This window comes from Coregonus clupeaformis, unplaced genomic scaffold, assembly GCF_020615455.1.
Source record: "Coregonus clupeaformis isolate EN_2021a unplaced genomic scaffold, ASM2061545v1 scaf1140, whole genome shotgun sequence".
Classification (NCBI taxonomy): Eukaryota; Metazoa; Chordata; class Actinopteri; order Salmoniformes; family Salmonidae; genus Coregonus; species Coregonus clupeaformis.
In genome coordinates this window covers 63671-77996 of record NW_025534594.1, presented here as the reverse complement: position 1 = coordinate 77996, position 14326 = coordinate 63671, and the positions used below count along the sequence as shown (strand labels likewise).

Below are 14326 nucleotides of genomic sequence, written 5' to 3'. Positions count from 1 at the left end.
CCGCTGCCCAAATTTCAGGTCCTTCTGACTAGGCAATATGAATGGTTTTACATTTTTTAAAGAAGTGAATGATCCTCTGTGGCCAAATCATGCTTTCTGGTGTAGTAGCCTATTTTGAATTATTTTATTTATTTATAGACTGAAGTAGGTTTTATTTGGCCTCAAGTTTTCTGATCAAAAATGTGTATATAAATATATTTTTTATATTTTTGTGAATTTTTGTTTGACATAAGACTGTAAAAACACCAGGAAATCAGCTCCAAGTGATTTTAATTGTGGAAATCTGTTCCCAAGTATTCCCACGCATAAGAGAGTCAACTCTGATTTATCTTATTTTAACGAATACACCAGAGAAATGTTTCTACTGGTGTCTTCACCCAAGATAGTGACCATTGTCCAGTTGTTTGTGTTACAGATCTGAGAATACAAAACTCTATGCCTCGTGTCATCATCAGGAACTTAAAAAATGTCAGTGAACAGGCTTTTTAAGATCTTTATTTTAGTGACCTTGATTGTATTTTAGCTATCTCTGAACCGGATTTAGCATTGAGCCTTTTTGCTGTTGTCTTCAATACTATTGTGGATAATCATGCTCCCTTCAAAAGGGATGCCTGGTACACTTCAGAATTATCAGAAGTATTTAATAAAAAGGGATGATGCTTGGGTCAAGGCCAGGAACACAGGCTTAGGCCCGGACTGGCAAGCTATTAGGCATCTGAGGAATCATTGTGTAAGACAAATCAGAAAGGCTAAATCTGATTATTATGTAACCGCTCTTTCGGATTGTAATGGGAACCCGGCTAAATTCTGGAAAACTGTCAAATACCTGAAGGGTTCTAATTCATCCCCTCTTCCACAACAAATACATGCAGACACTGGCCTCATGACGAGAAACAAAATGGCATCATTGATACATTTAACCATCATTTTATTTCAGAGGGCTCTCTTTGAAAGAACTTCTAAGCCTATTCACAATGATATTGGGCTGGATGCAGATAGGGGGAAAATTTTTTGAATGTTCAGAAAAATTATAGCCAAAGCTTTTCTTTTAGGCTATTTACAGAAAAATAAGTCCTGGATGCTTAGACAGGAAATCCACAGGGGGCGACCAATTGGATCCCTGTCTGCTTATTAAATGTGCAGCGCCCATCATTGTTGGCTCAATAACCCATATGTTTTATTTAACATTGTTATCAGGAAATATTCAAAAAGTATGGAAATCAGCTAGTAGTGATCTCAATATTTATCGCCCCAGTTCAAAGGCTTCCTTGTCTAGATAAGATGATTGAATCCTTGGTAAATGTACAACTTTTTTTTCTTTCTGAGAAATGTATTTTGAATTTAAACCAATCAGGGCCTGGGCATAGCAATATTAAAGCAACCACTTTAGTTGTTAATGATCTTGTCAATGCTTTAGACACTAAAATGAAATGTGCTGCTTTGTTTGTGGACCTGTCAAAAGCTTTCGATACTGTTGATCATGCTATTTTGTTGAATATATTGTCCTCGATAGGCCTGCGCTCTGACGCCTGTTCATGGTTTCATGATTGTCTTAGTGACAGAACTCAGGCCATCGTGATTGATGGGGTTAAGTTATTTTCTTGAAGTACCACAGGGATCGATTTCGGGACCTGTTCTCGTCACTCTTTATATAAACACCATTGGTCAATCTGTAAAAAATTTTTTTTAACTTAATCTATACTACTATGTATGTTATCGCCCCAACTGTTGATCTGGCTGTATCAAAACTACAGTCAGATTTTATAGCTCTGCAGGAATCCCTTGAGGATTTAAAACTTGTGCTTAATATTGAATTTACCACAGCTCCAACAAGTTGTAGAAACATCTCAAGGATGATCAATGGAAACAGGATGCACCTGAGCTCAATTTCAAGTCTCATAGCAAAGGGTCTGAATACTTATGTAAATAGGGTATCCGTTTTAAAAAAAAAAGCAATTTCCAAAAATGTCCAAAATCCTGTTTTCTCTTTGTCATTATGGGCTATTGTGGGCAGATTGATGAGGGGGGGAAAAAATATTTAATCAATTTTAGAGTAAGGCTGTAACGTAACAAAATGTGCAAAAAGTGAAGTGGTCTGAAAACTTTCCGAATGAACTGTAGTATTTTAATGAAAGGAAGTCAGGCTAGCGAGCAAGCATTTTAGCCAGGTAGCCTAGGACAACAAAAACTAACAGGCTCATAGACCGTTTAGGCAACATGAAAGAGGAGGATGGCCTTGGCGTTTCTCTACCAGTAGAGTGAGACATGATTGTTCTACTTGCACGCATCCACACACAAACAGAAATCAGTGCCATGGACAGCCACATCATATTTAGCTTATGTTGATTGCACTAAATAGTTGTTGGTATCTTTTAGTTGTCGCTGTATTAGACCAAGATTAGATGATGTTGATTTGTAGGGCGGCAGGTAGCTTAGTGGGTAAGAGCGTTGTGCCAGTAACCGAAAGGTCGCTGGTTCTAATCCCCGAGCCGACTAGGTGAAAAATCTGTCGATGTGCCCTTAAGCAAGGCACTTAACCCTAATTGCTCCTGTAAGTCGCTCTGGATAAGAGCGTCTGCTAAATGACTAAAATGTAGATATTGAAATGGTGCTGGAATAGTGGAGGCAGCTGCTGTTTTCTTTGTGACTTGTGGTAACTCTCCATGGTTCTAAATCAATAGTTGTTTAGTAGTCTGAAAATGTGGGAAACATGACCTTGCTTGACCCCTGCTGTAGGTCATGGAACTGTTTGTTACATGCAATATGTTTTGTAGACTTCACCTGACAGACGTTGCTCTCCGGTTTGGTAATGAAACAAATGTGTGGTTGAATTGATTCTGCCACTGTGTCTTCTTATTGTCTCGGCCTTCAGCCTATATATCACGGTGGCAAGGCATATGAACTAACAGGTTATAGCTCAAACAACCCAATTATCACAACACATAGGTTGTAATATGTTTTTGGCTTCCCCAGTAATGTTACCCATGCACCGCTACTGGTAAGGGGTATTTATATTCCCCGGGACCACCCATACGTTAAAAAATAAAATAATAATGTATGCACGCATGACTGTAAGTCGCTTTGGATAAAAGCGTCTGCTAAATGGCATATTATATTATTATTATTATTATTATTATATTCTGATTACAGGTTATCAATCCTTACAAAACAATGGAGACAGAACATGCTACATTTCTCTATCATCATTCAAGTTTTGCAAATGGCTGTTGTTTAGTAGAAAAGCACAGATATTCGTATAAGATACACATATTCATAGTTTTTTTTTCTTAACTGATTACAATTTGTGGTGCTATTGTGTGTCATCTCATTAAACGCAGACAGTGGACGACGCCATTTTACCAGCTCGTGAGACTTCTTTTACACAAAACCAATAACATCTCAATTAAATCAACATAATTGATTCTGTACTAAATTACCTTGAACTGACGTACAGTACTTTCAAAAAGACAAACCCCAAATCTCTAGCTATGTGACTTGTAAAATATTTGTTCGCGTTCTTCAATCACTCGGTTTGACACAAAAACAACACATAGCAACCATCACCAAACGTGGTAATATCTTGATAGATTTGTTAACTAGCACGTTATGACATGTTCATTCGATATTATAAAGTGTAAACGTGCTATTACATACCTCTAGTAATAAATACAAACAGACACAAAGGTTATCCTCTTGACAGCACAGTTCTGGCGCTTTCTACATTCTGAAGAATGGTGTGCGCCTGCCCGGAACTACTTCTTCTTCTCCTTTGGAGTTTAACTGCGGTTGGCATCAAATATGTTGCATTACCGCCCCCCACCTGGACTATAATATAAATCAATTATACTTTGTAATAAAAATGGAAAAAATGACTACACAAAAAATTTAAATATACACCCTTCAACCCTTCCAACTAACTCTACACTAATTAAAAACACGCTACCCCATTCCACTACTTTGACCCTATCTGCTCCTGCACCATGCCAACGGAATGGGAAGGCGGGACACCACCCATCAACACACCCTTCAACTCTTCTGAAATCAGATCTCGTATACCCAAATACTTCTCTGCAGCTGCCACCACAACATTTATATTCTGTGATTTACGTTCCATCTCTGCAGTACAGTTGATAACCATTGCTATGAACGTTAAGAAGCCAACCTTACATCACTCGTTGGCCTATCCCTCTGTGCTGGCACAGACCTCACACGGATCCTCTCAGGATCCCTCCCCCTTGACCCGTCCTCCTCTACTTTCTTCACTGCTTCAGCATACTACACCCCCTGCACTCCTCTAACCCTAACCTGTCTCTACCATGGGCACCCGTACAAATAAAACACTTATTCTCCTGATACTACTAAACGACACAGTTATTTTTCTCATGCCCCTTCTGCACACTTCTCACACCTAGGAATATTTACATTTAAGTAATTTAGCAGACGCTCTTATCCAGAACGACTTAGTTAGTGAGTGCATATCTTTTTTCATACTGGTCCCCGTGGGAATCGAACCCACAACCCTGGCGTTGCAAGCGCCATGCTCTACCAACTGAGCTACACGGGACGAATATCCCTCCAACACACTGCTGCCACACGCCCATAAGCTTTGCACCTGTAACCATAGCAACATCTATTGGGACTGATGAACTAATTAATTATTATTCTCTTGTATAATGACGTTCACACAAATGTAATGTGAACTGACACTATTCAGTAGTAAGGACCTTATAAGAGCTCATACGGCCTCTTATCATTCATCATCTGTCTGCCACAACCTACTGTATGGTTAGTTAACTGGAGAAAAAATACAAGGGGGGACTCACGTCATCACACAAAATACAAAAACAGATCAACAAAAAAACAACCGACTTCTTCAGTCCCAGTCCAATCCAAATCACATCCCTACACAGACTCAGGGGCCTGGGAGGGGGAACATCTTCAGTCCCAGTCCAATCCAAATCACATCCCTACACAGACTCAGGGGCCTGGGAGGGGGAACATCTTCAGTCCCAGTCCAATCCAAATCACATCCCTACACAGACTCAGGGGCCTGGGAGGGGGAACATCTTCAGTCCCAGTCCAATCCAAATCACATCCCTACACAGACTCAGGAGCCTGGGAGGGGGAACATCTTCAGTCCCAGTCCAATCCAAATCACATCCCTACATAGACTCAGGGGCCTGGGAGGGGGAACATCTTCAGTCCCAGTCCAATCCAAATCACATCCCTACACAGACTCAGGGGCCTGGGAGGGGGAACATCTTCAGTCCCAGTCCAATCCAAATCACATCCCTACACAGACTCAGGGGCCTGGGAGGGGGAACATCTTCAGTCCCAGTCCAATCCAAATCACATCCCTACACAGACTCAGGGGCCTGGGAGGGGGAACATCTTCAGTCCCAGTCCAATCCCAATCACATCCCGACTCAGGGGCCTGGGAGGGGGAACATCTTCAGTCCCAGTCCAATCCAAATCACATCCCTACACAGACTCAGGGGCCTGGGAGGGGGAACATCTTCAGTCCCAGTCCAATCCAAATCACATCCCTACACAGACTCAGGGGCCTGGGAGGGGGAACATCTTCAGTCCCAGTCCAATCCAAATCACATCCCTACACAGACTCAGGGGCCTGGGAGGGGGAATATCTTCAGGCAGGATTCCCTGCAACGCTTCGGCTGTTAATTCCTGAAGACTCAAAAAACCATTCAGCCGCACATACAATTACAGTATGTCCAGTTTCTTAGACTTCTTGTTCGTTTGGGCAGTAGAAATACTCACTTGCGCAATAAATGTCACAAAATCCACCTTCTTTACAATCAGTGTATCAGTATCCCTAAAATAGCGAACAACATTTTGTATCTCAACAGGCTGAGGGGCATCCACTGCAATAGCTTCCTCAGCCTGATTCACGCACTCTCCTCTGAACAGTTGATGTTGAAATGTGTCTGTTACTTGAACTATGTGAAGCACTTATTTGGGCTGCAATTTCTGAGGCTGGGAACTCTAATGAACTTATCCTCTGCAGCAGAGGTAACTCTGGGTCTTCCCCTTTCCTGTGGCGGTACTCATGAGAGCCAGTTTCAACATATCGCTTGATGGTTTTTGCGACTGCACTTGAAGAAACTTTCAAAGTTCTTCATATTTTCAGGATTGACTGACCTTCATGTCTTAAAGTAATGATGGACTGTCGTTTCTCTTTGATTATTTGAGCTGTTCTTGCCATAATATGGACTTGGTCTTTTACCAAATAAGGCTATCTTCTGTATACCCTGGAATTAGTAGGTGTGTCCAAACTTTTGACTGGTACTGTATATATATTAAAAGCATTATCAATATTTAAAATAAATGATCAACACAGTAATACGTTTGGTAAATGGCTAGTAAAACGAATTCATAATAAAATATAAAATCTAGAGGTATAAATACATTGTTCCTTTTGATACATTGTTATTATTTGTATTACTAATATAACATAATATTAAATAATACCACCTTTCCAAATGATTGCCTACACCAGAATTTACATCCACTTGAGAAATAATCAAAAGAAGTAGATAAAACACTAGTTGTTCTGAGATCATTGAAATAGTCCAGGTAATCCATTTTCTCTCATTGCCAAGGTCAACCTGGGGGCCAACATCCATTAATCTGAAGTTAAACATGCCTCTGGCCAGGTTTAATTTAAGCCTTCACTTAGATCCAGTGGCGAACCGTGACTATAGGACCAAGGCCTTCAGAGGGACCAAAAATCTACCAATACGTTGAATAAAAAAAATATATCATGAAAATAACAGAAAACATAGCATCACTTAATACGCCAGACATTATATATTCTGTAGTCGGGCCATTCTAGTTCTAGTGGAGGAGGAGCAATGCTTTTTGATGACATTATGAATTAATCAAACAGGCCGCGCTTCGGGCTGCCGCGCACACAGACAGAACCCGCATGGGACACAACATGACACATAGAATTTTGAAGATGGCGCCGACAGATATGGCAGCTCTGCTTCTAGCTCCTAAGCAACTTTGCAGTATTTTGTGTTTTTTGTGTGTTATTTCTTACATTATTTGGCCAGAATTTTTTTTTGTGTTATTACATTACAGCCGGAAATAACTTTTGGATATCAGAGAGGCAGGAACTCACCTGCCATCACTGGCCGGCTTCCACCCGGTTACGCAACCCTGCAGCTTAGAGGCTACTGCCCTACATATATAGACTTGGAATCAATGGCCACTTTAATAATGAAACACTAGTCACTTTAATAATGTTTACATATTTTTGCTTTGCTCATCACATATATTTATACTGTATTTTATTCTACTGTATTTTATTTTATGCCATACCGACCTTGCTCATCCTAATATTTATTTATTTCTTCAATCCATTCTTTTACTTTTAGATTTGAGTGTATTGTGTGTATTGTTGTGAATTGTTAGATACTACTTCACTGTTGGTGCTAGAAACACAAGCATTTCGCTACACCCGCAATAGCATCTGCTAAATATGTATATGTGACCAATACAATTTGATTTGAACATAATGCACTGTTTGCACAGCTTATGGTAGCCAGCACCACTATCACACTATCACCAATAGAGACAACAACAGTGTCACATCAAATGTGAAAGGCTTGTGGTGCTGAAAGGACAGCAACCGTAATACCTGTGCACTCCATGGCGCTGAAAGAGAGCCAGTTTTGGTCAAACACAGAGACAGGGCTGATAGCCAGGAGACAGCAATCTCACACAGCAGGAGAAAAGTGATTTATTCTCGGGATGGAACATTTGTAAAACACCGGGGAAATATTAAACCCTATTGCGCATACCAGTTGATTCACAAGACACCAACTAAGTAACTTACATATACGGTATCTTCATTAGGCCTAATGGTATTTTATGTCCATGATATGAAGTAGTGACTCAGTAAGGCTAATTGTAAAAATAACCCTCTAAAGTGCCATGTTTGTACAGTTTATTATGTGGAGGAAACATTTAGGCAGCCTTGACCATACGCCAGGACCGCTCCGTAGGCCGCACTGTAGGCCTAGCTCTTACTGCAGTCCAGTGCCATGGACATCTTTGAAGTTTGGCCTCTAGTAATTTAGGAGGGCAACTTTATGAAGGCCTCTTCACCGTGGTCTTATCGTACAAGGCTCTACCGACATATAAAATAAAGACAGGCTATTTTTATTGTTCATATTATTTGCGTTGATGATGTATTGAAGTCAAGTGGTTCAACATTCAAATGTAGTTGGATGGACCACACAGGACTGCTTGGAAAACGCGACGGTCGGTGGAACACTTGCGCCACCAAGTGGACAATTGCTTCAGTTCCCTTGTGGCATCAACGCTACCAGAGATATGTGATATAAGATCAAATGTTATGTATATATTATTATCTCTAAATTGATTCCCCCACCCGTATTTCATATATTATTATTCAGATTTAGCTGTTAATCTGGATTTAATTTATAAACACTTTCTGTCATTTCCGATTGGAGGTCAGATGACCACGTGACTTCCGATCCTACCAATTTGTTACTTTGTAACAGTCAAAAGTGGTTATTCCCAACGTTGATCAACTCCCAATCTATGACATGATTTTCTTTAAATCATTATCTTTGATATTTGGCGGACAGTTTACAGAGCTACGTTTTGTGTAAACGTCATCGAATATGACGTGCCCGAGAACGGCACCTTCCTCCCGAAAGCATTGTGGTATCGCTTCTCGGCCTTTTGGCTAAGATCAAGTGTAGTATCTGTTCTTATCAGTTTAATATCTGATACGTCCCCTATCTGGGGACCATATATTAAATTGATTTTTGGAACAGGGAGATGGAATAGGGGCTTGCTCCGTCCACTCCACGCATCGACCTGGTATTGCAGTACCTCCAGGAACGGTGCACCCCCTCTCATTGTGAAAATAAATCATGCTGAGTTAACGCAGATGCTTAGTTTTAATTAGTTTGGATTGTGATGTATTTTGTATTTTCACATTTGAGCAAGTTCATCTCAATGTCAATGATGGCTAGAGAGTGCTGGTCAAGTCAGTCACCGTTATCTTGACTATGATAGCTGATATCAATGGTGCATTAATCTTCTAATCAAAGTTTATTCGTCACCTCCACAGGATACAGGGTGTAAATGGTACAGTGAAATGCTTACTTGCAAGCTCTCCTCAACAGTGCAATACACATGATCAAAAATATACACAAATAGCTAAGTAATAAAGTAGTTTAACAAAAAGAAGACAATTGTTATGATTGGAAATATATACACTGGAAGACTATACAGTATAAACTATTAAATGTGCTAAAGTCATGTACTGGTAACATGAACTGCCTCACATACCGGTAACGTTATCTGATGTATTTGTCTGAAGTCATTATTTGATAGGCCTGCTATTTCACAAGACTCAAATATATGCAGTTGACATGTACAGTGGGGAGAACAAGTATTTGATACACTGCCGATTTTGCAGGTTTTCCTACTTACAAAGCATGTAGAGGTCTGTAATTTATATCATAGTTACACTTCAACTGTGAGAGACGGAATCTAAAACAAAAATTGTGGTGATGGCACCAGAGCCTCTCGCATCGACTATCTGTGGTCAATAAAATCAATTTCAATCAGAATCAATTTAGAGATAATAATATTGACATAACATTTGATCTTATATCACATATCTCTGGTAGCGTTGATGCCACAAGGGAACTGAAGCAATTGTCCACTTGGTGGCGCAAGTGTTCCACCGACTGTCGCATTTTCCAAGAAGTCCTGTGTGGTCCATCCAACTATATTTTAATGTTGAACCACTTGACTTCAATACATATTCAACGCAAATAACGTGAACAATAAAAATTGCCTGTCTTTATTTTACATGTCTGTAGAGCCTTGTACGATAAGACCAGGGTGAGGAGGCCTTCATAAAGTTGCCGTCCTAAATTACTTAGAGGCCAAACTTCAAAGATGTCCATGGCACTGGACTGCAGTAAGAGCTAGGCCTACAGTGCGGCCTACGGAGCGGTCCTGGTGTATGGTCCTGGCTGCCTAAATGTTTCCTCCACATAATAAACTGTACAAACATGGCAATTTAGAGGGTTACTTTTACAATTAGCCTTACTCAGTCACTACTTCATATCATGGACATAAAATGACATTAGGCCTAATGAAGATACCGTATATGTAAGTTACTTAGTTGGTGTCTTGTGAATCAACTGGTATGCGCAATAGGGTTTAATATTTCCCCGGTGTTTTACAAATGTTCCATCCCGAGAATAAATCACTTTTCTCCCGGGTAACCCGGTATTTTCCGCCAAAACCGGAAGTGTCATTCAAAAGCATTATAACGCTTATAAATGTCTGGATTTGATTAGAGCTTTGATCAGCATGAAAATACAAACCTGATGCTACCTGAGCCTGATCAGACATATATTAAATACATTTTATAATACATTTTACAAATCCAAATCCCAGATGAAGAATAAGACACTATTTCAAAGCATAGTACATGTAATGTTAGTCAAGTACAATGTAATTACTAGTTGTTACACAGGATTTAGCTATTTAAAATGAAGTGTATCTTTGGGAGTACTTGTAATTAATCTGTACAGTGCATTACCCATCCTGACAACCTGGCCCTCAATTTAAAGCTTGTGGAAGTGACATCCAAGTGGGAGAATAAATACACTAGCACACCACAGAGTATCTGTATATGAAAATAATTCAGAGCACACTGTGCTGCCAATCACAGTGTAAGGTGCGACATTTTGCGGGTGTGGAGAGCTCGTTAGAGGATAGAGAAAGCTTGCATTGAAGCGCTGCTGCATTATCTGAATTAGGCCCACAGAATTACACCTACAGAGGAGCGGCTTTTATGTGGGAAATTTGAATGTCTTTGAACTTCAGAGTTGGTTTAACGTTGGAACAGAGCAGATGTTAGCTAGCTAGCTAACAACCTTGTTTGTAAAGTGCAGTGTAGCACTAGAATTAAAAACAGGTCGTACCTTTTTGTCGTTAATAAATCCAATGTGAAACGTGGTGACTATAGTATCCTTAACTAGCATTGAAAAAGTTAATCCATTCTTCTCAAATTAAACATATCTCCCTAATTTCTGAATCATGCTTGTAACGTTGTCAGTAGGATACAGTAACCTATGCTTCAGAGGGGAGGAGCAGGTAGTTTCCACACGCACACCCACTGGCAAAGGTTTCCATTCCAGCTGGAAGGCAGAAACTGGAATACATTACTAGAGTGAGCTTTCCCAGCTAACAAAATTACGTTCCAGGACGTGACCAAAGTTATTTTAGTTCCTAAATAAGTCATGATAACGTTATTGTGAAACGTTCCTTCTACGTAGCTGTGGTGTCCGCTGACATACAGTGAGGGAAAAAAGTATTTGATCCCCTGCTGATTTTGTACGTTTGCCCACTGACAAAGACATGATAAGTCTATAATTTTAATGGTAGGTTTATTTGAACAGTGAGAGACAGAATAACAACAACAAAAATCCATAAAAATGCATGTCAAAAATGTTATAAATTGATTTGCATTTTAATGAGGGAAATACGTTTTTGACCCCTCTGCAAAACATGACTTAGTACTTGGTGGCAAAACCCTTGTTGGCAATCACAGAGGTCAGACGTTTCTTGTAGTTGGCCACCAGGTTTGCACACATCTCAGGAGGGATTTTGTCCCACTCCTCTTTGCAGATCTTCTACAAGTCATTAAGGTTTCGAGCCTGACGTTTGGCAACTCGAACCTTCAGCTCCCTCCACATATTTTCTATGGGATTAAGGTCTGGAGACTGGCTAGGCCAATCCAGGACCTTAATGTGCTTCTTCTTGAGCCACTCCTTTGTTGCCTTGGCCGTGTGTTTTGGGTCATTGTCATGCTGGAATACCCATCCACGACCCATTTTCAATGCCCTGGCTGAGGGAAGGAGGTTCTCACCCAAGATTTTACGGTACATGGCCCCGTCCATCGTCCCTTTGATGCGGTGAAGTTGTCCTGTCCCCTTAGCAGAAAAACACCTCCAAAGCATAATGTTTCCACCTCCATGTTTGACGGTGGGGATGGTGTTCTTGGGGTCATAGGCAGCATTCCTCCTCCTCCAAACACGGTGAGTTGAGTTGATGCCAAAGAGCTCGATTTTGGTCTCATCTGACGACAACACTTTCACTCAGTTCTCCTCCGCCACACAAACACAAGAGGGTAGGGGCCGGGTGGGCATTCCGCCTCGGAGGCGGATCCGGCTCCGGGCGTGACCACCACCTTTTCTCCACCTCCCCGTTGCGCCCCTGGTCTGGTCCCGCTGACTGGAGCTGGACCCGACGACGGTGGACGAAACCTTACTGGCTCCGGACTGGAGCCGCTGGCCGGAGCTGGACTGGACACCGGTGGAGCGGATTGCTCTGGCTCCGGAGTGGATCCGCTGACTGGAGTTGGACCGGACCCCGGTGGAGCGGATTGCTCTGACTCCGGAGTGGAGCGCGACCGGTGCGGACCAGGCACCGGTGGAACAGGCACGCGCGCCGTGCCGGACTGGACACACGCACCACTGGCTTGGCGCGGGAGCAGGAACGGGCCGGACCGGGCTGACGGCACGCACCACTGGCTTGGTGCGGGGAGCAGGAACGGGCCGGACCGGGCTGACGATGCGCACCACAGGCTTGGTGCGGGAAGCAGGAACGGGCGGACCGGGCTGGGCCGCGCACCACTGGCTTGCGGGGAGCAGGAACGGGCGGTCGGGCCGACGCGCACCACTGGCTTGGTGCGGGGAGCAGGAACGGGCCGGACCGGGCTGACGACGTGCACCACTGGCTTGGTGCGGGGAGCAGGAACGGGCCGGACCGGGCTGGCACGACGGCACCACAGGCTGGTGGGCCGGACTGGGCTGGCGGCGCGCACCACTGGCTTGGTGCGGGGAGCAGGGACAGGCCGGACTGGGCTGGCTACGCGCACCACTGCCTTGGTGCGGGGAGCAGGAACAGGCCGGACCGGGCTGGCGACGCGCACCACTGACTTGGTGCGAGGGACAGGAACAGGCCGGACCGGGCTGACGATGCGCACCACAGGCTTGGTGCGGGGAGCAGGAACGGGCCGGACCGGGCTGGCGACGCGCACCACTGGCTTGGTGCGGGGAGCAGGAACGGGCCGGACCGGGCTGGACGACGCACCACTGGCTTGGTGCGGGGAGCAGGAACGGGCCGGACTGGGATCACACGCACCACTGGCTTGGTGCGGGGAGCAGGAACAGGCCGGACTGGGCTGGACGACGCACCACTGGCTTGGTGCGGGGAGCCGGAAGGGGCCGGGCCGGACTGTGAACACGCACCACTGGCTTGGTGCGGGGAGAAGGAACAGGCCGGGCTGGACTGGGAACACGCACCACTGGCTTGGTGCGGGGAGCCGGAAGGGGCCGGGCCGGACTGTGAACACGCACCACTGGCTTGGTGCGGGGAGAAGGAACAGGCCGGGCTGGACTGGGAACACGCACCACTGGCTTGGTGCGGGGAGCCGGACTGTGGAGGCGGACTGGAGGTCTGGAGCGGAGAGCTTACACAACCCGCCCTGGCTGAATGCCTATTTCCACACAATATGTGTGAGGCATCAGCACAGGACGTACAGGGCTGTGCACTCGTACTGGCGCTACAGCACGTGGCACTGGCGCAGGATATACGGGACCGAGGAGGCGTACTGGAGGCCACGAGCATTGAGCCGGCACACCCCGTCCTGGCTGCATGCCCATCTTAGCACGACACGTGCGTGGTGCTAGCACCGGACGTACAGGACTGTGCCGGAACACTCGCGGCACAGTACGTGGCTCCGCATAACACGGAGCCTGCCCAGTCTCACGCTTCCTAGCCTGAGTATGGGGAGTTGGCTCTGCTCTAACTCTAGGCTCCGCCAACCACCCTTTTCGCCCCACAAACATTTTTCTTGGGGCTGTCTATCGGGCTTCCTCCTCGGCCGGTACCCTCTGTGTTGCCACTGCTCCTCTCTGTAGCGTGCCTCCACAGTCTCCTCCCAAGGACGGCGATCCATTCCGGCCTGAATCTCTTCCCAAGTCCAGGATCCCTTCCCGTCCAGGATCTCCTCCCAAGTCCAGGCTGTCTGTTCCTGGACACGCTGCTTGGTCCTCTTTAGGTGGGATCTTCTGTCACGAACGTTGACTGATGACTCGTGGAACCAAGGCGCAGCGTGATAAGCGTACATCTTTATTGATACACAACACATGAACAAAACAACAAAACGAAACGATACGTGAAGTCCTGAGGTTACATACACCAAACCTTTACGGATCAAGATCCCACAAACTAACTG

At 44.2% G+C, this 14326-nt stretch overlaps 1 non-coding gene across 1 annotated transcript; it reads left to right on the top strand.

The window, feature by feature from the left end:
- The first annotated feature begins 8720 nt into the window (after positions 1–8720).
- Positions 8721–8911, top strand: LOC121558716. The gene has a single exon (XR_006659343.1). It is a non-coding gene; the product is annotated as a U2 spliceosomal RNA (small nuclear RNA).
- Positions 8912–14326: the final 5415 nt, after the last annotated feature.